The 22,962-nt window shown below is 43.1% G+C and overlaps 1 protein-coding gene and 1 long non-coding RNA gene across 6 annotated transcripts in view; one reads left to right on the top strand and one right to left on the bottom strand.

The window, feature by feature from the left end:
• Nucleotides 1-3,110, top strand: part of LOC140393575 (uncharacterized) — an 88,305-nt gene extending 85,195 nt beyond the window's left edge. For both annotated transcript variants that reach the window (XR_011935674.1, XR_011935673.1), the window contains exon 4: nucleotides 2,422-3,110. This is a non-coding gene — a long non-coding RNA (uncharacterized lncRNA). The remainder of the gene's footprint in view (nucleotides 1-2,421) is intronic.
• mad1l1 (mitotic arrest deficient 1 like 1) overlaps nucleotides 1-22,962 on the bottom strand; it is a 1,358,866-nt gene that overhangs the window by 142,692 nt on the left and 1,193,212 nt on the right. The gene's annotated exons all lie outside the window — the stretch shown is intronic.

Here is a 22,962-nt window from a genome sequence, read left to right on the forward strand (position 1 = left end):
CAGAATCCAGAAAGAATCAACAGGCCAGAATCAACAGGTAGCACATGAGAAGTAACAACTATTCTAGGGTTTGGGACAAACATCGAATCCACACTACTACTCCCAGAACCATTCTGGAGCATTGAAGACTCATAATAGGCTAATCATTGGGACAACTGTATGCAGTTGGAGCTATTGCTGATCATGTAATAGCAAGGCAGAGAGCCGATGAGACTTTGACTTATGAAGAAGTCCTGCAAACATTTGATTCACATTTCAGCATTCTCAAAAGTTTTATCATAGAAAGGGCAAACTTTAACAAGCGAAAATAAAGATCAGGCAAGAACATGGATTTGTTCATCAACAATCGGTACAAGCTCTCAGAAAATAGTGAATATTAAGGAAATAATTAGTTTGTGATAACATAGTAGTCGGGTCTTAGATTAAGCTCCATTAGATCTCTTGTAAACGAGAGAAGATGTAATCTAAGTAAGGCAGTACAAATTACGAGACAGGGCATTTCTTGGCAGGGAAGGTGAACTACAGGCTGTTTTCCTTACAGTTGAACAAAGGTCTATAATGCTTTAAGCATCTAGGATGTTTAGGAAATTGCACACATCATGAAATTATGTTGAGACAAAGAGAAAGTAACACTAATTGACAATGTTAGGTAATGCTACAGTTAGTCTTCTTTTGATATACAGAAAAACTAACTCCTTTTACATGGTTTAATGAGATAAACTCTGTCTTTAATTCTCCCAGAAAAATCTTGCAAGAAGATAGTAATTTGAGCTTGAATTATTTTGAATTTTGAAATGAGACACACACCAGGACAGGAGACTGCTATTGCATTTACTCAAAGATTTGGAGGAATCCGCAACATCCACATGGAATGAAATTACTGAAGACATTTTTTTAAAGATGTACTTTGTCAATAAACCTCTAATATTGGACTCTGAATAAATACCTCATTGGACAATTATAGCTTAAGACTAATTTTGATAGGATAGTATGATCTTGTCGGTGACAAATCCTGCCTAACTTAGAAAGAAAGGTATTAAGATTGTTGAAAAGAGTGCAGCATGGTGGCACAGTGGGTAGCACTGCAGCCTCAAGGCGCCGAGGTCCCAGGTTCGATCCCGGCTCTGGGTCACTGTCCGTGTGGGGTTTGCACATTCTCCCCGTGTTTGCGTGGGTTTCGCCCCCACAATCCAAAGATGTGCAGAGCAGGTGGATTGGCCACGCTAAATTGCCCCTTAATTGGAAAAATGAATTGGGTACTCTAATTTTAAAAAAAAAGATTGTTGATAAAAGTGATTCGGTACTTAAGTTGAGCACTTTGGCCAGTTGTAAAATGGTGCAGTCAGCAGGAACGTGACCTCTTTCTGGGTGATCATGTGTATAACTCCTTGTAATATGTTTGTGACTAGCAGGTGTATTGTTAACAGGTGTATTGTACTGTTCAAACCTAGGAAAGACAACATTCTTTAGTTTGAGTTTTGATTGTTGTCTTACTATTTCTCGTAATTCTCATGTCTAAACTGTAAAGTAATTCTGTCAGGGGTAGAATGCTATGTCTTACACACTGAAGTATTTAAAATTACCTCAGAATTATGACATACATTCACATACTTCAGGTTAACTGAGGCTGACTTTAAAAAAGGCACTTTGAAATTCAGGGTGTCCAGACAATGAGAGAGGCATTGAATTTGCTTGTAATCAATTAAGAGTTTATTTAATAGCAACAGAAAATACTGGAAATCCTCAGCAGTTCTGGCTTCATCTTTGACAGAGAAACAGAATTAACATGTCAAGCTAATGATGTTTCATCATGAAAAGTCATCAAACTCAAATGTTAACTTTTTCTTTCCCCATAGATGTTGCCAGTCTTGTTGAGCATTTCCTGATTTAATTTCAGCATCCGCAGTATTTTGCTCTTTTAAGTTTCATTTGTTGTTGAATTGATATTAAACTGAGTAGAAGGGGGTTGTCACCTTCATTGTTAATGCAGTGAACAAAACCCTTCTCAGTTTACAAAGGATTATCGACAACTGTGCTTCTGTAAATGGTCAGAGTTGTGGTTCCATAAGGTGAAACATGGGAAGGGGTAATTAAAAGGAGCAATGTTAGACTGGCAAGGTCCAAATACGGCTAACAGAATGTGTTCCAAAAACCGAACCGAAACCCTACTTTGTGGCTATATATGCATTATTACGACACATCAAAAACTACTCCGTTGGTTCTAAGCTCTTTGGGACATCTTTGAATGTTGTTGGAGATACACTCATGTAAGTAAGTGGGGAGTATCCCATCACATTCCCAACTTGCGCCTTGTAGATGATGGACAAGTTTTAGGGAGTCAGGACGTGAGCTACTTGTTGCAAAGTTCCCAGCCTCTGACCTGCTCTTGTACTTATATGTATCACTCTTTGTGATTAACAGGTGAATTGTTAACAGATACATTGTACTTCAGATGGTTGCCAGCTTCAAATGCCTAGGTGTGCACATCACCAAAAATCTGTCCTGGGCCACCCACATCAACGCTACCACCAAGAAAGCACAACAGCGCCGTTACTTCCTCAGTAAACTAAGGAAATTCGGCATGTCCACACTGATTATTACCAACTTTTACAGATGCACCATACAAAGCATCCTATCTGGCTGCATCACAGCCTGGCAAATGCTCAGCGAAGGCCGCGAGGAACTTCAGAGAGTCAGGAACACAGCCCTGTCCATCACATGAACCCATCCATTGACTCTATCTACATCTCCCGCTGTCTTGGGAAAGCGGGCAGCATAATCAAAAAAACCCTCCCACCCGGCTTACTCACTCTTCCAACTTCTTCCATCGGGCAGGAGATACAAAAGTCTGAGAACACGCACGAACAGATTCAAAAACAGCTTCATCCCCGCTGTTACCAGACTCCTAAATGACTTTCTTATGGACTGACCTGATTAATACTACAGCCCTGTATGCTTCACCCGATGCCGGTCTATGTATTTACATTGTGTACCTTGTGTTGCCCTATTATGTATTTTCTTTTCTTGTACTAAATGATCTGTTTGAGCTGCTCACAGAAAAATACTTTTCACTGTCCCTCGGTACACGTGACAATAAATAAATCCAAATCTTGTTTAATTTGAGTTTTGAGTGTTATCGCATTATTTCTTATAATTCTAATGTCTTACACACATAAAGTTAAGTAAGAAGTCTTACAGCACCAGGCTAAAGTCCAACACGTTTCTTTCGAATCAGGTGACTGAAGAGGTAGGTTCCAGAAACATACATGCAGACAAAGACAAAGGTGCAAGACAATACTTTGAATGTGAGCCTTTGCAGGTAATTAAGTCTTTACAGATCCAGAGAGAGGGGTAATCACAGGTTAAAGAGGTGTGAATTGTCTCAAGCCAGGACAGTTGGTAGGATTTTGCAAGCCCAGGCCAGATGGTGGGGGGGGGGTGAATGTAATGCGACATGAATCCATGTACTCATGTCTGCGGAACCTGGCTATAATTACCTGCAAAGGCTTGCATTCAAAGTATCGTCTTGCATCTTTGACTTTGTCTAGATATTTGTTTCTGGAACCTACCTCTTCATTCACCTGAGCAGTGCTCCGAAAGCTAGTGATTCGAAACAAACCTGTTGGGACTTTAACCTGGTGTTGTAAGACTTATCATAGAATTTACAGTGCAGAAGGAGGCCACTCGGCCCATCGAGTCTGCACCGGCTCTTGGAAAGAGCACCCCACCCAAGGTCCACACCTCCACCCTATCCTCACAACCCAGCAACCCCACCCAACTCTAAGGGCAATTTTAGACACTAAGGGCAATGTAGCATGGCCAATCCACCTAATGTGCACATCTTTGGACTGTGGGAGGAAACCGGAGCACCCGGAGGAAACCCACGCACACACGGGGAGAACGTGCAGACTCCGCACAAACAGTGACCCAAGCCGGGAATCGAACCTGGGACCCTGGAGCTGTGAAGCAATTGTGCTAACCACTATGCTACCGTGCTGACCTGACTTCTTACTGTGCTCACCCCAGTCCAACGCCGGTATCTCCACGTCACATAAAGTTAAGCGCCTGGTCAATGTTAAATAGTAGGGGATTCAGTGATGGTAATGCCGAGATATTTAGATTTTCTCTTGTTGGACATGGTCATTGCCTGGCACATCTATGGCACGCATGTTACTAATCATTTATCAGCCAAGCCTGAATATTGTCCAGGTCTTGCTGCATATAGGTACGGACTACTTCAGTATAAAGAGTTGCGAATATTACTGAACATTCTGAAATCATCTGCATGCATCCCCACTTCTTATCTTCTGATGCAGACAAGGACATTGGGTGTGAGGGTGAGATGTAAGGAGGATGCAGAGATTCTTCAGTGTGATTTGGACAAGTTGAGTGAGTGGGCAAATGAATGGCAGATGCAGTATAATTTGGAAAAATGCAAGGTTATCCACTTGGGTAGCAAAAAACAGGAAGGCTGACTATTATCTGAATGGCCATAAATTAGGATAGGGGAATGTGCAATGAGACTTGGGTGGCCTCGTACACTAATCGCTGAAGGTAAGCATACAGGAACAGCAGGCGGTAAAGAAGGCAAATTGCATGTTGGCCTTCATCGCGAGAAGATTCGAGCACAGGAACAGAGATGTCTTGCTACAATTAGAAAGGGCCTTGTGTTAGGAATGGATTAAGAGATATTCCAATTACATATCAAATTGATGTTAAGTATCCAATAATTGACACTGTTATGTAAAGGGGTTGCAGGTGACACTTGGGGTGGTGATAGAGTTTTGTATGGAGTGTGTTCAAGGAAAAAAATAAAGGTGTTTGGGAAAGGAGCAGAACCCTTGACTCTTTACTCATCAGCAGCCATAAACTAACACCTTAGTGAGGCCACATCTGGAATACTGTGTGAAGATTTGGTCTCCTTATCTGAGGGAGGATATTCTTGCTCTAGAGGGAGTGCAGCGAAGGTTTACCAGATGGATTTCTGGGATGGCAGGATGGACATGTGTGGAGAGATTGAATCAGTTAGGATTATATTCACTAGAGTTTAGAAGAATCACAGGGGGGGAAATCTCATTGAAATCTATAAAATTCTAACAGGACTAGACAGGGTAGATGCAAGAAGGATGTTCTCGATGGTGGGGGCGTCCAGAACCAGGGGTCACAGTCTGAGGAAGCGGGATAGACCATTTAGGACAGAGATTAGGAGAAATTTCTTCACCCAGAGTGGTGAGCTTGTGGAATTTGTTAACAAAAGATATAGTTGAAGCCAAAACGTTGTATGTTTTCAAGAAGCAGTTAGAAGCACTTGGGGCAGAGGGAATCAAAGGATATGGAGGGGGGAAGGGGAGGGGAGAGCAGTAAAAGGCTTGAGTTAGATGATCAGTCATAATCATAATGAATGACGGAGCCGACTTGAAGGACCGAAGACCTCCTCCTGCTCCTATTTTCTCGGTTTCTATTGGTGAAGCAGCTGAAAATGGTTGGACCCAGGACACTACCCTGAGGATCTCCTGCAGCCTGTCTAAGATGATCAGCCTTCAAAAACCATCTTTCCTCTGCGCTAGATATAACTTGACCATTGGAAAGTTTGTCCTCTGATTCCCTTTGATAGCAATTTTTCTTGGGCTCCTTGATGCCACACTCGGTCAAACCCTGCATTGATGTCAAGAACAGCCACTCTGGGCAGCACGGTGGCACAGTGGTAGTACTGCAGTCTCACGGCGCCGAGGTCGCAGGTTTGATCCCGGCTCTGGGTCACTGTCCGTGTGAAGTTTGCACATTCTCCCAGTGTTTGTGTGGGTATCGCCCCCACAACCCAAAGATGTGCAAGGAAGGTGAATTGAACATGCTAAATTGTCCCTTAATTGGAAAAAATGAATTGGGCACTCAAGTTTTTTTTTAAATCAAAAAGAAAAAGAACAGCCCCTCTCACCTCAGTTAAGATATGGTCTGACTTGTCTGATGGGAAGGAAATTGGGGAAGGGTTAAACTAGGCTGAGTGGAGTCTGAGAGAACAACTTCAGTGATCAATGGGTGGATGATGTCATGGTCATTTTGGGGACCACATGGGGATGGGGTATAACAGGGGATCCCTGGAGAGGAGGGAGCAAGAACAGCAGATAACTGGTCATCTCAAAGAGTAGATTGTTCAAATACATAGTGATCAGCTTCCCAAAATGGGTAACAGCCATCCTTTGCGTGCAATATTGCAACTATAGTAAACTAGTGGGCAGTACGGTAGCACAGTGGATAGCACTGTGGCTTCACAGCGCCAGGGTCCCAGGTTCGATTCCCCGCTGGGTCACTGTCTGTGGGGAGATTGCACGTTCTCCCCGTGTTTGCGTGGGTTTCCTCCGGGTGTTCTGGTTTCCTCCCCCAGTCCGAAGACGTGCAGGTTAGGTGGATTGGCCATGATAAATTGCCCTTCAGTGACTGAAAAGGTTAGGAGGGGTTATTGGGTTACGGGGATAGGGTGGAAGTGAGTGCTTAAGTGGGTCGGTGCACTCAATGGGCCGAATGGCCTCCTTCTGCACTGTATGTTCTATATTCCTTCCCATCCTGCTTGACCTTTTTGCAGCCTTTTACGTGATGATTGAACGCATCATTCTCTTCCAGTGTCTCTACTTCAACATGGTGGGTTTGCACATACTTAATTCAATTCTTATTTATCCAGACATCAGAGAATTACCAGCAATGACTTCTCATTCCACTTCTACACTTACTTCTGGTGCACCCCCCAATAAACTATCCTTGAGCATCCTGACTTTAATCGCTCCATCTTTGGTGGCCAGGTACCTTACTGAATTCCCTCCTTAAATCTGTTCACTTCTCTCCCCTCCTTTAAGAGTCTCCTTAAAAACTAGCTCTTTTGACAAAGCTTTGGTTCATCTTGCCCTATCACTTGGTGTTTGGTAAGACTCCTGCGAAGCACATTGGGAAGTTTTACTGTGCTAAAGGTGCTATATAAATGCAAGTTATTGTTTGTTCCTGATTGTATTGAGTCGTTAAATACCGTTTGCCATCATATTGCATGTCTCATTGAATTGAATTATACCAAGACTTAGGCCTGAAACAAACAGTTGCAAGCATGAACTTTAATTGAAAATTTACAAACAGAGGTGGGTTTCAGTAAATTTGCTGGTTGGTGCACTCTGCAGCAGCTTAGTGTGCTGACCCGGCCCAAGATGACTGTGCTGAAGATGCTTGTCAATCAGTCTGATGAATCTGCCACCTAGTATGACACATTTCAATTATTTCCCAGTAAGAGAACTCAAAGGTATCTCCAGATGAGCCACTGCTTAAATTCATCCCTTGGGAAGGAAAAATGTCTCGTCAGGCCATAACTGGTTTATATTGGCAAGAAAAGAAGATAAATCTGTTCTGGGAAAGTTCTATAAAAAGGATGTGTGCTGATATGCAGCATTTTAGCCGAGTGAATGTACATTGAAACCCACGAAAATGATCAAAGATTAAAGTGGGTCTCTGTCAACAATAACAAACAGTTTCTTTTGTAAGTATTGGGTTACCACCTCAGCTGGCTTTCACAGTTAGAGCTGTAAAAATGTCCATTTTAAATCTGCTTCAGAACTAACTTGAGCTTTTGAAGAGAAAAGAAAATCAAGAAATTTAAAGTAGCCTTTCCTAGTCTGCACCACAATAACAAGTTTTATTTGTTGTACCCGTAACATTATAAACTGCTGCAAAGCATTTCACAGGAACGTAATAAAAAAAATTATACACAAGTCAAATAAGATGATATTAAGGCAGATGGCCAAAAGCTTGATTGAAGGGGTAGGATTTAAAGAGTGTCCTTAACGAGGTGAAGATGTGTCAGGAAGGAATTCCAGAACTTGCACCCTAGGCAGCTGAAGGCACAACCATCTCAGGTGGAACATTTTAAATCACTGATGCTTGAGGCTAGCATTAGAAGTGCACAAGTATCCCAGATGGTTGTGGGGCTGTGGGAGATTACAGAAATCTGGAGGGGTAGGGTCATGAAGGGTGTTGAAAACAAGGATAGAAATTTTAAAATTAAGATGTTTGATGGGCAGCCAGAGTAGGTCAGCGTGCAGAGTGTCATTGGGAACAGGACATGTTGTGAGTTATGACACAGGCAGCAGAGATTTGGATGATCTCAACTCTACCGAGGGTATAACATGGAAGGCCAGTCAGGGGTGTGCTGGAATAGTCAAACGTGGAAGTAATAAAAATATCAATGAGTCTTTCAGCAGTGTATTAGCAGAGGCAGGGGAAAAGTTGAGCAATGTTGCAGAAGTGGAAATAGGCCATGTTAGTGATGACATGGATATTTGTTCAGAAACCTAACTGCATCATATGACACCAAGATTGCAAACAGACTGATTAAGTCGGAGACTGTTGCCAGGGAGACAGAGAGTCGATAGCTAGGGAATGGTGTTTGGAACGGGGACCAAAGACTATGGCTTCAGTCTTCCCAATCTTTATTGCCAGAAAGATTCTGCTCATCCAGTACATCCAGTCGTTGAGAGAGGTTGGGACAGGCAGAGCTGGGTGTCATTAGCGTGTATGAGAAAACCAACATTCACTGAAGGGCAACATATAAACAGGAAATGAGCTCATGGAGGAAGATGGTGGCTTGGTGGTAACATGGGTTCAAATCTCACCACAGCAGCTGGTAGAATTTAAATTCAAATAACAAATCTGGAATTGAAAGTTAGTTTCGGTAATGTTGACCATGACAGCTATCATCGATTGTCCTAAAAACCAATCAGGTTTACCAATTTCCTTTAGGGAAGGAATTTATTACCCGATCTGACCTACATCTGACACCAAATCCACAGCAATGTGGTTGACTTGAAACTGTTCTCTGAAATGGCCCAGCAAGCCACTCAGTTCAAGGATAATTAGGACGGGGCCCAAATACTGGCATTGCCAGTGATGCTCACATTCCATCAAAGAATAAATAACAAAAAGTAGGTTGAGACCAACTGATCGCTACCTCCTTCCCTTCCACTAGTCCACCAGGCAAAATCTCCTTTAAGTTTCCACCTGCCCTAGCTCTGAAATCTTTCACTTATCCCAACTCCCTACACGCCTTCTGAGCTCATCTCGTCCATGAGTCTCACGTCCTACTCCCTCAAGCATTTTAACACCAAACTGTTAACCAATAGACTTTCCTTCCTGGTTCCGAGCTGACATTGTTAAAGGCGAGATCTCTCCCTTCAAATGTTGTTCCTCTCTCCTTCAAATCTGCTGTCAACACCCCCTCTTTAAAATAAAAACACTTGGACCCACCACCATCCTTGTAAACCGTTGCTAATATTGAGATAACAACTAACTAAAAGCCATCCTGCATTTTCTCTCATTTAATCATGATCACTGCAAATCCTTGAAAACCTTGATGAAAAGTTGCCACAATGAACAATACAGTGCATTAAAGTTCTAGTTTAAAAAAACGAATATGCCCTACATTAGTGAAGGTTCACTGAGCCTGGGAGATTACAGTTGCTTCCCAATTTCCATGCTAAATAGATCACTGAGCATCACTAGCACGAGACAATATCAGACCAAACTAGGGTCACGGACTAACGGTACAGACTGTCGTCGGTTGTGGCAAGGCCGAAACAACATAACGGGCTACAAAGCGAAGCCGAGCAGTATCTCTGGCATCAACGCATCCTCCCCGATGAACTCAATGCAGTCTATGCTCGGTTCGAGCAGTTATCCAACAATCCGCTGTCGACTGCCCCAGCAGCCCCAGACACACCCATACCCACCGTCACAGCTTCCAAAGTCAGATCAGCCTTCCTGAAAGTGAACCCTTGGACGGTGATGGGTCCGGACGGGATCCCTGGTCATGCACTCAGAGCCTGCGCGGACCAGCGGCGGATGTGTTCACGGAAATCTTCAACCTGTCCCGACTCTGCTTCGAGGTCCCCACCTGCTTCATGAAGACTACCATCATACCAATGCCAAAGAAGAACCAGGCAAAGTGCCTTAATTACTACCATCCGGTAGTCCTGACATCAGTTGTAATGAAGTGCTTCGAGAGGTTGGTCATGAAGCGTATCAACTCCATACTCCCAGGATGCCTAGATCCAGTGCTATTCACATACCGCCGCAACCGGTCCACAGCAGATGCCATTTCCCTGGTCCTACACCCATCCCTGGAGCATCTCGACAACAAATACTCCGACGTCAGACTCCTATTCATTGACTACAGCTCCGCCTTCAACACCATAATCCCAGCCAAGCTCATATCAAAGCTCCAAAACCTAGGACTTGGCTCCTCACTCTGCAACTGTATCCTCGACTTTCTGACCCACAGACCACAATCAGTAAGAATAAACAACATCTCCTCCACGATAGTTCTCAATACCAGGGCCCTGCAAGGCTGCGTACTTAGCCCCTACTATATTCCCTATACACACATGACTGCGTTGAAAATTTGAGTCCATCTCCATCTACAAGTTTGCTGACGACTCGACCATTGTGCGTCGGATCTCGAATAACGATGAGTCAGAATACAGGAGGGAGCTAGAGAACTTAGTGGAGTTGTATAACGACAACAATCTATCCCTCAATGCCAGCAAAACTAAAGAGCTGGTCATTGACTTCAGGAAGCAAAGTACTATACACACCCTTGTCTGCATCAACAGGGCTGAGGTGGAGATGGTTAACAGCTTCAAATGCCGAGCTGTGCACATCACCAAAAATCTGTCCTGGTCCACCCATGTCAACGCTACCACCAAGAAAGCACAACACAGCCTATACTTACTCAGGAAACTAAGGAAATTCAGCATGTCCACACTGATTCTTATCAACTTTTACAGATGCACCATAGAAAGCATCCTATCTGGCTGCATCGCAGCCTGGTATGGCAACTGCTCGGCCCAAGACCGCAAGAAACTTCAGAGAGTCGTGAACACCGCCCAGTTCATCACACGAACCTGCCTCCCATCCATTGACTCTACCTGCATCTCCCGCTGCCTTGGGAAAGTGGGCAGCAGAATCAAAGACCCCTCCCACCCAGCTTACTCACTTTTCCAACTTCTTCCATCGGGCAGGAGATACAAAAGTCTCAGAACACGCACAAACAGATCAAAAACAGCTTCTTCCCCGCTGTTACCAGACTCCTAAACGACCCTCTTATGGACTAACCTGATTAATACTACACTCCTGTATGCTTCGCCTGATGCCGGTCTATGTATTTACATTGTGTACCTTGAGTTGCCCGATTATGTATTTTCTTTTCTTTTCATGTACTAAATGATCTGTTTGAGCTGCTCGCAGAAAAATATTTTCACCGTATCTCAGTACACGTGACAATAAACAAATCCAATCCAATCCATTCACAGGAAATGACAGTGGCATATTTTCAAAATAAAGACAAGGAAAACTTGCATTGATATATTAATCTAATCCAATCATGATGCTCCAAAGGGCTTTACAGCAAGTGAAGTAATTTTTGATGTAAACTGTTGAAATGCAAGAAAAGTAAATGAAAAAGCAACTCAATTGAAAATACATTTATATTCACCAAATACTTAGATATTAAACCCTCTTATCATTCCCTTTGGACCCGTTAGTTGAGGAGGGATGTAGTTGCATTAGAAGCAGTTCAGAGGATGTTCACTAAGATTGATTCCAGAAATGAGGGGCTTTTAGAGAGATTGAGCACTTTAGGCCTATACTCCCTCGAGTTCAGAAGAATGAGAGGAGATCTAATCGAGTTATACAAGATGATGAAAGGTATTGACAAAGTAGACGTAGAGCAGATGCTTCCTCTTGGTGAAGCAATCTAGAATGAGAAGTCAGAGTTTTAGGATAAGGAGTAGCAGATTTAAAACAGAGATGAGGAGAAATTACATCTCTCAAAGGGTCGTGAATCTGAGGAATTCACTACCCCAGAATGCAGTGGATGCCAGGACGTTGAGTAAATTTAAGGAGCAGATAGACAAATTTTTAATTCGTAATGGGTTGAAAGGTTATGGAGAACGGGCAGGAAAGTGGAGTTGAGGCAGCGATGAGATCAGCCATGATCATGTTGAATGGCAGAGCAGGCTCAAGGGGCTGAATTGCCTACTCCTGCTCCTAGTTATTATCATGGTATTCTTTGACCTGCATGTGCTGCAGCCTTCCCTCTCCTCTATCTTTAAAAAAAAAATCCAATTAAGGGGCAATTTAGCGTGGCAAATCCACCTACCCTGCACATCTTTGGGTTGTGGGGGTTGTTGTGTTATGCTTCTTCAAGTAGCATAAGCTGCTTCCTTGATGTATACTCTGACAAAGGAAGGTTCAGACTTGGAGATAGGTTTAACACATTTATTGAACAGTTAACAATTCTCCTACTTGAGTTCGACTCTCCTGCTAATCTTGCTATAGTAACTCAGTCTAACTAACCAGTCTGCTCTAAGCCATGCTGTGGGTGTGATGCTTCCGATCTGCCCCTGTGTCGCCTGTGGAAAGAGAAAGAGCATGTGTGCCCTGTCCTTTTATATGGGTTGCCCCCTTGTGGTAGTGTCACCTCTGGGTGTCTTGACTGTCCATTGGTCGTGTCCTATCTTACTGACGTATTGGTTGAATGTGTGTGTGTCATGATGTCACTGGTGCTTCATCTAGTGTTTACTTGGTCTTAGTATATTTACGTTAACCCCTTGTGTATTTACAGTGATGCATATCACCACAGGGGTGAGACCCATACAGACACGGGGAGAATGTGCAAACTCCCCACGGACAGTGACCCGGGTCCTTGGCGTAGTTAGGCAGCAGTGGCAACCACTGCACGGCCATGCCGCCCAGCCTCTCCTCTATCTTAACTGTATCTCTATGGCTTTGTCCCAAAAGTTTTATTAACAGCTGTAAGAAAATGTTGACCTAAGCATGGTGTAAGTAGCAGCTACACAACAGCATATGGACAGTAGGTGGTACAGACGACTGTTATGCAGAGATTAATTATGTGTGAGGACAGTTGCAGAATGAGCATGTACTTGAGCCGTACCTGCAGAGTTTTAAGTACACAGGTCACAGAGAGGCATGCCTCCTCAGGTTTGCTATGAGAGGCAATTCTAACAGAAACCTCATCCAGGTTTCTTTGGGTTCTCTCTGCCAGTTAACTGTGGGCCAGTGAGGCAGACCCAATGCTGTTACATGTGGTCTTCCAATCTGTTCCACTAGGAGTGCAGGAGCAGTTCTGTTTTTTCAGCTATGCACCCAGTGGGAAGGCTGTCAGCTTTAGTTTAATCTTGCAGCAAAAGCAAATGCTTCCAAGTCCACTAATAGAGAAGGAAGAAAATAAGTCTCTCAAGAATGCCATCATCCAATATTATAACTATAGATAATTATATTAATATGGAAGTAATTGTCTCTTCCTGGCCATTTTGAGCTTTCCCTTGTCCCTGCAAACTAGAAATGTCTTCAAGTCTCTCCCAAAGCTATAAACTATATTGTTTTGTGAATTGCGTTGAGGTACCTTTATTGGATTTTAGAACATTCACAAATAAATATCACCATCACATAAGCTCATATACAAACTCCTACTTTTGATTTACATTTCCAGTTCTGTCCAAAGTACATCATGTGAAGAAAATTAAAATCTTAATGGCCTGTATGTTGCAGTGATAATGATGACAAAAATGTCAGTGTTTGCTGCCATTTCTCCTTGGCAATAGAGACCAACACCTGGAGTCTGCATAGGTGCAGTTAAATATGGAAATCCAGCAGTTGTTGTCAGCCATTTTGTGCTACTCCACAGGGAACACTGCAATTATTAGAAATCACTGAAGGCAGAGAATGTTCACTTTCCCTTTATCATGGTTAAAATCCCTTAAAAAAAACTATTTTTAAGCATCCCGGTGGTTGGAATCTGGAGTTTCTGAAACAGGGTCCATAAATTCCTTTATTGGGATCCAGGTAACTGTTTGAAAAATATAGGAATTTGCATTTGCACTAAAATCTTTGTTATCCGGCATGCTTAGGAAATGGGTGATGCTGGTTAATCTAAAATCTGGTTAGCAGGGAGTTCATTACTCTGGACACAAGACACTGCTCTGCTTTATTTTTATAAATTTAGAATACCCAATTCATTTTTTCCAATTAAGGGGCAATTTAGCGAGGCCAATCCACCTAACCTGCGCATCTTTGGGTTGTGGGGGTGAAACCCACGCAAACACGGGGAGAATGTGCAAACTCCACATGGACAGTGACCCAGAGCCGGGATCGAACCTGGGACCTCGGCACCGTGAGGCAGCAGGGCTAACCCACTGCGCCGCCGTGCTGACACAGCTCTGCTTTTGAGACGTTGAGAGAGAGGGGAAGCAGCTGAGCAGTCAAAGGCCTCAGCCCAGCAGGAGATCACAGCAAAACAACCAACAATTGAAGTCCAAACTGACACCATAATCTTCAGACTGGCTTTATGACAAAAGTCAAGCCGTCAGTTGCACTGACAGTTGTTCTGCAGGCATAATAACTAAAACTGACCCAATAATTTAATAATATGATGTAAAGCCTATGATCAACATCTGCAGATTTACAAACTATAATTATTAGTTTTGTTTCAAAGAACGCATTATCTTAAAAAGAAAGTGACCAGCTTTAACAAAAGAAATCGAGCTGTCAGGCGTTCTGGTTACTCGACAATTACAGCTGGTAAAGTGCCTGATAACATAGAATTTACTGTATATAGCACCTGAAGTGGTCTCAGTATGTGCCAAACTTTGAAATGTTGTTCCTGTTGCATGGTTGGGATATACAGCGGCCAATTTGCACACAGCAAGGCCCCATAAACAGCAATGAGATCATTACTGGACGAAGGGATAACTGGGGAGGACTCCCCTGATCATTCTTTGAAATAGTGCCATGAGAGCTTTGTTTTAATGCCTTATCTAAAAGACAGCAACTACGAGTCCCTCAGAATTCCACTGAGTTGTCAACTTAGTTATTGCGCTCCAGTCTCTGACTCAGTGGTGAGAGTGCTGTCCACCGAAGAAGGCTTTTGATCGAGTCCCCCACAGGAGATTGGTGAGCAAAATTTAAACAAATGAGATAGGAGATAATATATCAGCATGGATTAAGGATTGTTAACAAGCAGAAAATAGACAATAGGAATAAATGGATCAGTCTCACATTGGCAGGTTGTGACTAGCGGGTTACCACAAGGATCAGTACTTGTGCCCAAGCTGTTCACAATATACATTGATGTTTGGATATGGGGAACTGGATGTAATATTTCCAAGTTTGCAGTTGACACAAGACTAGGTAGGAATATGAGTTTGTGAGGAAGGTACAAAGCAGCTTCAAGGTGATTTGGACAGACATAGTGAGTGGGCAAGAACATGGCAAATGGAGTATCATGTGGAAAAATGTGAGGTTATCTAATTTGGTAGAAGGAACAATTGTGCAGAATACTTCTTAAATGGTGGGATTAGGGCGGCATGGTGGCGCAGTAGTTAGCAATACTGCCTCACGGCGCCGAGGACCCGGGTTTGATCCCGGCCCCGGGTCACTGACCGTGTGGAGTTTGCACATTCTCCCCGTCTCTGTGTGGGTCTCACCCCCACAACCCAAAGATGTGCAGAGTAGGTGGATTGGCCACACTAAATTGCCTCTTAATTGGGAAAAAAATGGGAGCAGAGACCTGGGAACCCCACCACCTGGAGGTTCCCCTCCAAGCGACTCACCAACCCAACTTGGAAATATATTGTCGTTCCTTCACTGGCGCTGGGTCAAAATCCTGGATTCCCTCCCAAACAGCACTGTGGGTGTACCGACACCTCAAGGACTGCAGCAGTTCAAGAAGGCAACTCACCACCATCTTCTGGAGGGTAACTAGGAATGGGCAATAAATGCTGGCCTAACCAGCGATCTACACAACCCCCGTCATTGAGTATGTTTAAAGCAGAAATTTACAATTTTCTAAAACCAACAATATAAAAGAATATAGGGATAGTGTGGAGAAAAAGGCATCGAGGTAGATGATCAACCATGATCGTATTGAATGGTAGAAACAGGCTTCATGGGGCGAATGGCCTATTCCTGCTCCTATGGAACTTTATTGGACCGCGGTCTGCGGCTTACAACACAGGGCTACTTGTGTGCCAAACAGTAGACGCAGCAAGTAATAGACAGAGCTAAGCGATTCCACAACAAAGGCAGGATTCTTCGAAGTGTGGAGGAACAGAGGGATCTTGGGTTCCACGTACATAGATCCCTCAAAGTTGCCACCCCGGTTGATAGGGTTGTTAAGAAGGTGTACGGTGTGTTGGCTTTCATCAACAGGGGAATTGAGTTCAAGAGCCGCGAGGTTTTGCTGCAGCTTTATAAAACCCTAGTTAGACCACACTTGGAATATTGTGTCCAGTTCTGGTTGCCTCATTATAGGAAGGATGTGGATGCTTTGGAGAGGGTGCAGAGGAGATTTACCAGGATTCTGCCGAGCCTGGAGGGGCATGTCTTATGAAAAAAGGTTGAGGGAGCTAGGGCTTTTCTCACTGGAGCGAAGAAGGAAGAGCGATGACTTGATAAGAGGTGTACAAGGTGATGAGAGGCATGGATAGAGTGGATAGCCAGAGACTTTTCCCCAGGGCGGAAATGTCTGTCATGAGGGGACATCATTTTAAGGTGATTGGAGGAAGGCATAGGGGAGATTTATAGATCTACCATGCGGTTTTAGCAGCACTTTGCGGTCACTAAAACTCAGTAGAAATTTGAGTTAAAACTTCTCAGGTGCAAATAAGAATCTGTTTTATTTGTCTCTATTGATTACAATTGAGAGTCATTTAAAGTATTATTCTCTAATAAGTCCAGCTAGCATAGGACTCACAGAGAGGCAATCTTGTAGACAATTCAACTTTCAAACAATCACAGAAATTATTTTCTTGTTTAGGCAAACAGCTCGCAATAACTTCAAAAGTCAGAGTTAGAAAGTGAAATATGAAAGACAGAGAGACAGCGAATAGTTAAGTCAAAGTACAGATTGATTCTGGAAAGAGAAAGAGAGAAAGATGGCCGAAAATCCATCACGGTTATACCAAATCATATCAGACTTTAGCTATCTATCTACATCCCAATGTAATTCTAATTGGTTTGGATTCACATCAAATGAGTTTGATTTGAGGATGAGTTGACACTCATTAATAGGCAACATTAACGTAAAATGTATTCTTGTATGAGCTATGGAATGCGATTCGGCTAACTTATCGCATAAACTTACTTGTTAAGACAATGGTCTCTATGCTGTTGTCCTGAAGCTTGCCTTGTCCTTGGGTTACTTTATCTTGGAATTGTATTTGTTAGCTGCATAGGAATTCGACTGTTCTGTGTTCTGTTTGCAGCTATGTTCTGAAATGCTGAATGTGTGTTTTGAGTGACCTGAGGTTATGAGTGAGTTTTAAAATGGTATTTAATAGACTAGGGGCTTAATGCTAAGTAGTTATCTTTTACCTATAGAAAATAGCTGGCTTCTACAGAGATGTCAGAGGTAGGTTCTTTACACAGAGAGTGGTGGGCGCTTGGAATGCACTGCCAGTGGAGGTGGTGAGTCAGAGTCATTAGGGACATTTCAGCGACTCTTGGACAGACACATGGACAGCAATAAATTGAAGGGGTGTAGGTTAGGTTGATCTTAGATTAGGATAAATGGTCGGCACAACATCGTGGGCTGAAGGGCCTGTACTGTGCTGTACTGTTCTATGTTCTATGTTCTTAACCACAACTGAAACTAAGAGTTTAAGGAGTAAACAGTAATATGGGATTAGAGTATATGGCTGATATGATTGGTCAATTGGCCTGCTCCTTTGCTGTAGCATTCTATGATTCAGCAAACCTGATGCCTCGGAAATATCTGTGCTGGTGCTGCGTTTAGCTGTGCACAAACCAAATCAACCTACCTCATGCCAAATACTATAATTCCAAAATGGGAAAAGTTTGCAATATTTTCTCTGCTCTTTTTAATTTCAATTTCGTTTTTTTCTGCAAGTACATCAAAGCAATTACACATATAATGGAAGATGATGCCTTCATCAAATCAACTGCCATAAAAATCTGATTTTTAATTTAAATATTTGTATAATAAAGGTCACCTCAATTAGATGCCATTTTAGAAATTAAATGCATCTTTCTTCTTCCAAATTGCTGCTATTTATTCTGAATAACTATAATTAAAGTCATATCAAGTACATATTTTATGAATCAGTACAGCATTTAAATACCTTGCATGATTTTGCAATGCAAATTTTGTGCAGTTCAGGACATAAATTCCAGTTTTAATGTGTCTTTAGCATTGTCATCATGTGCCACGTTCCCTTTCCTCTCTATCAAACCCTGATTACTATGGTCATCGAGTGCTACTTTAGGCTGTTTACATGAAGTGTTAATACCATTTCTTGAATATGAAATAAGACCCCATCACCAGTGGGTCAACAACTATAACTGAGTGCCAGCCTCTGTACACTTCAAAACATTTCACTGAAATCTCATAGCAGGCCACAGACTCATTGGTTTCCACATAGAAAGTTCAATATTGGTTCGTGTTACTCCAGCCAGGGACTTAAAATATTTATCTGAATTACAATAAATTAAGACAGGAATCAAAATGGCAGAGTTAGGGTTAGGAAACTAGAAAAGGTGTAGACCTTGCAGTTTGGCATGCCTAAGGGAGTTAGCACAGCTAGGTTAGTGAGTCTGAACATTGTGAACATATGAAGGAATCTGGATTCTTCTTAAGCCAATACAAAATGGTTATCTTCTAACTCGTCACAATATAAATTTTCATCACTCATTAGGGCAGGTGTCTCCTCTGAAAAAAGCAACCTGTGCTTTTCAAGCAACCAAAGTAATGCTTTAATCAATAGCTTATTAGGTTAGTGAAGAATCCAATGACAAATAACAATTCCAAAATTCATCCGGGTCCTTAGAATGATTTGTTCGAATAGGTTTAAAATCACAATTTATAAAGGAATACCTGTAATATGTATTTTTTTTCAAAAAACACTTTGTTTTATGTGGGTAATGTATTTCATGTAATGAAAACATTGTGATATTGCGATTTGAGAAACTGATATTAATTGTACTTTTTCCCCCTGGTCTTTATACCAGTTTGAACTGACAAGATGAAAAATATGACAACAGCAGCAGTAGCAATAACTTGCATAATTAAAGGTTCTTTAAATAAAAGAACATGTAAAAGTGCAGCTGTGTTCAAACAGATCCAATTTTTGTTAGTGGGATGTCCAAAGCATGACTTGTGGGCTTTAGATTTTTCAGGAGAAGGTCTAAATTTACCAGAGTTCTTTGGACAGTTAGGATACTTTTTGGAGATTTATGGTTTCCTTTTAGATATATCTAGGGACATCTTTGGGAGAGGTCAAGTGCCTTTTGGAATTGTTAAAAGTGGATATGAATGTACAAGGAAGGGAATAAACTCATTGGAACTATCAACTTGTAAAGGTATTTAAATCCCTTGCCCTTTAAATAAAAATCTTCCGCATGAAAAAAAATCAGTTATGTCACAGTTGACATGCAGAGGGTTATTATTCTAGGTTTGTGATGCATGACTAATTTCACAGCCTATCATTATCACAGGTGGGTGCCTGTCAGCTCACAGTTTGATTGACAGATCCATATGGTTAAATGTGGGGCTATGAATGCAAATGCTTGATTTTATAAGAGATTAAGTACTTGAAGGCAATGTTTGCTTTAATATGAGTTTAAGAAGCTGAAGGAATTTAAATGTAGCGAATGGGGTTTTATCAATGAGAGTGTTTTTTAAATAGTGAAGTCTGTACAGAGCTTTTCATCTTAACATGGGTCCAGAGATCTGGGTAAGTTAGCATGGAGCGTGTAAGCATGCTTTTGCACATGTTGGCACTAAGTTAGCACGGGGGCTCCGAAGGGACATAGAGTGAGAGAGGGCGTAAGTTGCCATGGATGGGGCATAGGAGTGGGTTGGGGGGGGGGGGGGGGGGGGCGTTGCTAAGTGCTTGGGGCATTTTTTGCTTTTTATTCTTTTCATTACAAGTCTGGGAGCATTAAGGTGGACCTTCCACTACCCAGCAGCCCCTCTGGCTATCTCTGCATTGTTTCAGGGAGTGGTAGGCCCAATACCCATTAATACCCCCACTACGAATCAAAATCTGAACAAGGGCACTTTTTCAGGAGTCCGGTTTGCAGAGTTGTGAATTTACTCGACTGCACCCTCAACATGAGAATGAAAATTCAGGACAGTACTTTTATTGATTACACAGCTGAGATTAGCATGGTTAGCCTTTTCTAGATTCTGGATATCTGAGGCGGGATTCTGTGATCATGAGGCTAAGTGTTGATGCCGTCGGAAATGCCGTCGCGTTTCTCGACAGAGTCAACACGGCCTCAGGATGAGCAATTGTGGCCCCTACAGGGGGCTAGCACAGCACTGAAGCGGTTCACGCCACTCCAACTGCTGATTCCGGTGTGAACTGGGCGCTGTGGGATCCGCGCATGCGCAGTGGCACTGGTGCCAACGGGCACATGCGCAGTGGCATTCTTCAACGCGCCGGCCCCGACGCAACATGGCGCAAGACTACAGGGGCCGGCGCGAAAGAAAGGAGGCCCCCAGCCAGAGAGGCCGGCCCGCCGATTGGTAGGCCGCGATCACGGGCCAGGCCACATCGGAGACCCCCCCCCCCCCCGGGGTCGGACCCTCCTCCCCCCACAGGCTGCTCCCCGACCCTTCCACGCCAAGTTCCCGCCGGCTGAGAGCAGGTGTGGACAGTGCCGGCAGGACTTGGCATTTTTACAATGCCCGCTTGGCCCACCCCGGGCCGAGGATCAGCGAGCCGGCCGCGTAGAGAGGCCCCCGACCGGCGTCGCGCCAACCACGCCGGCGTCAATTCTCCGCAGTGCCGCAGTCGGTGCAGCGTGCTGCGATTTGCGCCGGTCGTGGGGATTCTCTGGCCCCGCCCTGGGCTGAGAGAATCCCGCCCCTGCTGTGCATATGATCCGTAAGCATCTCAGCTGTACCTAGTGACAACATATGCAAACTGGTAAAGGAAGGACTAGACAGCGGGTAAAAAGTAGTTAATTCAGAAAACACCAAAACGCTCCTTTTAGGTTGTTTGATTTTGATTTTGTATCCCTTGGCCATTCAGCCCTATGAGCCTGATCCGCCATTGATTATGATCATGGCTGATCATCAAGTTCAAAACACTGATCCCGTCTTCCCCCCCAGATCCTTTGAGCTATACCTAATTCCTACTTGAAATTACACATCATCGCTGAGGGGGAAGAGGGGAGAGTGAATTCTTTAATATAAGTGTGACCACTACAGGCACTGGAGTAGTAAAATAGTATGGCTAAAAAGGATTAACACACTGATACTGAAAAGCAAAACTAAAAGGAGAAAATGTTAGGATTGATGAATATTTTACAGGTAAAAATACTTGCCCTCTTGTTACTAGAGCTATCAAGCTTATTTTCGGTGAGGAAGACTTGATATGAACAAAAAGAAAATGACGTGGCAGGGAAGGGTTTGCTTGTATCACAGTCTAACAATCTCATCTCCTGGTCGACGTCAGTTAAACTCTGCACATATAAACTGTGCCTGCCAGGGCAACCATGGGGCTGACTTGTAATGGGCAGTGACTGAGAGGCAGAGAACAGATATCATTTGCTGCAACTCAGGATTAGTCTCTCACCATTTGTCCTACAAAAACAGCTTTAGGGATTTTCTCAGTTAACTTTTATTCCTGATCCTTTCGGAAGATTACTTCTCACGGCACAAGGTCAATGCAAAGCTGGCGATGTTAGCAGTAACCTCACACAAGCACCAGTTTATCTTATTCACTTTGGAACAAAAGCAAAATGTAGGCATGTTGCCCCTGGGAGCTCGGGAGAAGAGTGCTATATGAAACAATGTTTTCTCATTGCTTTTTCTCCCCCTCACTACCACAAATGCATGCACAATGTGGTTGTGGATTTTATTTGTCCCCGTCCATACACTAGCACAAAATCTGAAAATTTAATGTGTGCTCCAGTGGATATGTGCCCAGAGTGTGAATCACAATTTGTGAATCAATGAGTGCTTCTTAGAAATGAAGGTGGTTTTCCAACGTGCTGCATACTTTGTTACAAAGTATCTCTCAAATTGCTAATTCTGAGTGTCACACACCTACATCTAACATTGATCAGAAATTTTATAAAAGCATTTCACAACTTAAAGACATCCTGAAGAGCATCAAAGCCAATTGAAGTGCACCTGAAGAGTAATCAATGTTGCAATGTAGGAAATTAGGTAGCAATTTGCCCAAAGCATGCTCCCACAAACAGCAATGGAATAAAACCCCAAATAATCGGTTTTCTTTGAAGTGGTGTTGATTAAGGGATAGATATTCATCAGTGTACTGGGGAGAACTCTGTTCTTCAAAATAGTGTCATGGAACCTTTTGTACTCACCTGGGAGTACAGACAGCACCTGAATTCAATATCTGCGCTAAAGTGATTCTGTATCACTTCCTTATTAAAACGTTGTTGTACACTCTGGATTATGCACTCAAATCGCTGACTTCATGACCTTTTGACTCAGAGATGACAATGCTAACCAATGAGCCACGACTGAGACCAACAGGTATCACTGTCAAGAAGTGAAGTGTGGGCGGACATTGGGTAAGAGTAGGATAATGCTCAGCTGTTGTGCTTTCTCCAGTCAAGTAGCCTGTTGAAACTTGAGGTGAACTCTCAAATTTAAAATGACCCCTTAGGCAAGGTTTGAGAAGGCTGCTGGAAGACTGTAGAACCTGTGGTGATATGCATCACTGTAAATACACAAGGGGTTAATGTGGATACACTAGGATTGGGTAAACACTAGAGGGAACACCAGAGACATCATGACATGCAGACACACAGCTAATGAACACATAGAATAGGACACGACCAATGGGCAGTCAAGACACCCAGAGGTGATACTACCACAAGGGGGCAACCCATATAAAAGGACAGGGCACACATGCT

This window comes from Scyliorhinus torazame, chromosome 17 (genome assembly GCF_047496885.1).
Source record: "Scyliorhinus torazame isolate Kashiwa2021f chromosome 17, sScyTor2.1, whole genome shotgun sequence".
Lineage (NCBI taxonomy): Eukaryota > Metazoa > Chordata > Chondrichthyes > Carcharhiniformes > Scyliorhinidae > Scyliorhinus > Scyliorhinus torazame.